Source organism: Culex pipiens, chromosome 1 (genome assembly GCF_016801865.2).
Source record: "Culex pipiens pallens isolate TS chromosome 1, TS_CPP_V2, whole genome shotgun sequence".
In the NCBI taxonomy this organism is placed as follows: Eukaryota; Metazoa; Arthropoda; class Insecta; order Diptera; family Culicidae; genus Culex; species Culex pipiens.
Window position 1 is genome coordinate 59,003,189 of NC_068937.1, and position 4,473 is coordinate 59,007,661.

Sequence of the window (4,473 nt, forward strand, 5' to 3'; positions counted from 1 at the left end):
CAGCCTCCTAATATTAAAGACTTTGCATACAATTTACTCGTCCAAAGCTTGTAATTTGCCATCCTTGCTGCATCCTTATCAATCCTAAGCCTTTGTATAGCAAATAACAGCACATAGAGATTCTTCCAGGCTCAGGAATGCCACTATTTTGTGGGAAACTTTACCATTCTTGGTCCGACCTGTTCATGGGCAGCTTCCCCCGAACGACTGAAATGAAATTTAATCCCACCGGCATCAACCGGAAATCACCGACCCAGCTTGGTTGTTGTAGGGCGATGATGATGGCTTGGAAAACCTCTTCTTTGTCCTGGAAGAACCGACCAAGCATACGCTCATACGTGAGTTTTCATTCACGGCGAAATGGCGGGAAAGTCTGAAATTAGAAACTTTAAATAACACGCTCTCGTTTGACGAGATTCGTCCCCTTTTAGAAAAGAAACACCTGCTAATCTTTTGATGTTATCAATGGAATTGAGTTTAACTAACCGATCTACCGACAGAGAGATTTTGCTGGACCATACATTGTTGCTACTCAACTTTGCCACCACCACTAGATGGTAATGAAGATGATGGTACTATAGGCGGTTCAACCTGTGAAAAAGTCAAACCAGAACTGGTGGTTAGCTCGGTTAGGTTTACCGTCATTTCCATTACGTTGTGTTGAGTCTCTTGATGGAGACCACCGATTTTTCCTCTGAATTTGACCATCATCATCAGGGTTCCAACGTCAGGAATGTCAACGCAAAATAAAACCGCGGAAGCTAGGCGGGTGAGAGGAAAAGCTTTATCTAAAAATTGAACATTTTTCAATATTGCAACTTGCAACCTAATAGACGAATGTTGTTGTTTATTTCATTGTGGTGACTTTAACTAAAAAGTTACAGACGAATGCAAATCAGAAATTTACCATTAGTGTGTAATTTGATTGTATGGAAATATTTAAAGTTGATATTTAATTTAGCAGAAACTAACAAGGTCCCGTTCTGAAGATACAACGCCAGCGTGTTAAAAGATGGTCCAAATGTTTTTTTTAAACCGTTTTACACCAGATTTGAGTTTTATATCTTGTTAAAGCTAAAAAGGACCATACTTTCTATGGAAAAGGAATAGACAACAGATCGGTGGTAATGTGCACATAATTGATTTCTACACTAACAATTTTTCAGTAAAAAAAATATAAATAAAATCCCATGAGGATGATTACTACTTCTTTCTGATTAAATGTTCGCTTTAACGATCTCACGTATTTGTTTGTTGTGTGTAGTCTAAAAAAAATAAGAATTTATAAAAGGAGCATATAAAACACATCTGGAGTTGAGCAATTCTCTACAAAACCGGCCGATTTCAACCATTTTTATTTTTTGTATTTTTTGATTTGGCTCAAACTTTGTGGGGGCCTTCCCTATGACCAAAGAAGCCATTTTGCATCATTAGTTTGTCCATATAAATTTCCATACAAATTTGGCAGCTGTTCATACAAAAATGGTACGTAAATATTCGAAAATCTGTAACTTTTGAAGGAATTTTTTGATCAATTTGGTGCCTTCGGCAAAGTTGTAGGTATTGTTAAGGACTATTTAGAAAAAATAGGTACAAGGAAAAAAAATATCCCGATTTTTTTATTAACTTTTTTTTCACAAATACTCAAATTCCCAAAATACGTATTTTTTGATTTTCGAGATTTTTTGATATGTTTTAGGGGACAAAAATCCGCAACTTTTGAGCTATAGAGAAACATGGTCAAAAAATCTGCTGCCGAGTTATGATTTTTTGAAAAACTGGTGATTTTTGGAAAAAATCGAAATTTCATACATAAAATTTTTTTGACCTCATTTTTTTATGCAAAATTGAATTTGCAATCGAAAATTACTTTACAGATTTTTTGATAAAGGGCCCCGTTTTCAAGATATAGCCAGCAAAAGATTGATTTCAGCGAAATATTTGCAGTTTTTCGATTTTTAAAAATAGTGACAGTGAGTGATCATCTCTGAAAATATTTTTTTGAAAAAAATTTGAGTATTTGTGAAAAAAAAGTTAATAAAAAAATCGGGAATTTTTTTTTTCGTGTACCTATTTTTTCTAAATAGTCCTTAAAAATACCTACAACTTTGCCGAAGATACCAAATTGATCAAAAAATTCCTTCAAAAGTTACAGATTTTCGAATATTTACGTACCATTTTTGTATGAACAGCTGCCAAATTTGTATGGAAATTTATATGGACAAACTAATGATGCAAAATGGCTTCTTTGGTCATAGGGAAGGCCCCCACAAAGTTTGAGCCAAATCAAAAAATACAAATAAAATCAATTTCCGGTTTTGGTAGAGAATTGCTCAGTTTTTTTTGAAAAGGTCCAACAAACCAAATTTCAAGATTTTGCTTTTTGGGTGTTTTGAAACCGCCTTGAGTCAGGGTAGGTATAAAAAAAACACCCAAAAAGCAAAAACTGGAAACTTGGTTTACTGGACCTTTTTTTAAAAAAAAAAACTCCAGACATATTCTTGATAACTTTGTGAATATTTGTAACTCTAAAAATGATGCACATTTTACTATCTGTTTGTGAATGTTCCCACCACACACTCCAAAACCCCTGCCAATTGCATCCATAGGAAAAAGAGAATACAAAAAACTAAACGTGTAACCGCAACGTTGTTGCCAAGCATTAGCTTTTAGCTTTCTGCCGGCGGTCTCGTGGAGCTTCGGTGCACTGAACACATACATGTATATGAAAAATGTTTGACTGTTGAGTTATGAGCAACATTTTCACCACCATAGTCCCCGCCGCCGTACTGCCCCGAAAAGCTCCCGCCAGGCTAACACAATAGATGTTACCCGAAAAAGCTTGTTCCATCGAGTATCGTGTTCTCGCAAATAACAGCACCCTTCCGCTTTTGAATAGGGGGAATGTATCTATTTTGGCAACTAGAACGCGAACCTTACTTCAAAAATATCATAATTTTATGGAAAGTTATGAAAGGTTAGGAGTCTATGCAAGTTAACTCGCTATTCAACGAACTACAAAAAATGAATCTGAATGTAATTGTTTTACAAATTATAAATTCCAAACACGCGTAACCATTTTGAAAGTACCTCTTTGTAACTGCTGACTTTCGTCATGGGCTGTTAAAATCGAGTTCCCGGAAGCTGCGCCATTTGGCAGTATTAAATTATAGTTCATTTATGGCTAAAAAATAATAGCTTTCATTTTGATTATAACTGCATTGGAATCTTTCTAAGAAACCAAGCGCCTCCATTGAATAATATTTTCTTCATTGAATAAATCCAACGTTGGTATGTTTCCTTCGATTAATGTTTTGATTACTATCTTAAGAATTTAAAGCAAATAGCCCAACTGAAATTTGGCAGCTTTACCCTTATTGCCATAAAAACTATACAATAGATAAATTCCCCTGCGAAAGGGCTTCTGGATTCAGGCAGCATTTTTTAATGCTTCCCATCAGCATCACTATTCACAATAGGTAGCGCCATTCCACTTTGCCAACTTTATTCCATTATGTTTGTAATATCCCAAAAATATCGATAAAACAAATTGCAGGATGGCAAAAAATAAACCAAATTCCTGTTTCCTGTCCCCACACCCTCTGGTATTCTCCGATAACCAGCAATGAACGAAGCTCAAAATGAACTCTTTCGCTTCCAACGATAGTCGTTGTGATAGTTGTTGCTGCTCGAATAAAGACAGCAATTTAAACAAATTTAAGCAAAAAATTAAACCAGGAGTGAACCACCAGTCCCACGTCGCGAAATAAATCTAGGGTAGTTATCATGAAACTGAATCCGGTTGGAGTCTTGCAAATTATATTGATATCCGAAATAATGGTTTATGCTAAATTTTTGTTGCATTGCTGAGCAGTGATGAGAATCATGCCAAAAAACTAAAATTTGACTTAAATAAAACAAAAAATCGTTTGTTTGAGCATTGCTTGCATCTAAATAATCACAATAATGAGTAATTAATTTTTATTTTATTTTTAAGGACGCGTTTATAAAATTAATACAAATACATCAGCTACATTAACTTTCAACGGTTTAGTAAATTCGATCTGATCCAGCTTTGGCAACCATAATCCTCCAAACAGCTGTCTTTTTGTTTACCGTATTGCGCAAGGCAAGTACAAAATTAAACGATTTCCTCCTCAAACTTACTGGATGCAGCTGTATTATTACCATTACGAGACAAGCAGTTCACCAAAGAACAAACTTCGACGTCGACGACTTCAGCCGTTGCCTAGCTCAACTACCAAACAAAGCTCATAATTCTGGGACACCACACACCCTCACGAAGGAGCTTTCGTTTCGATTCGACTGTTTGTTTCTGAACTGCTGGGCTGACTTTATGTTATATACGACGAAATGGTTGCAAATACGGACTCAAATCCCATCAACAGCCAAAAGTTTTAGGCCACGATAAGCTTCTTTCCCGATCCGATTCAGTTGGTGCTCGAGCTCAGT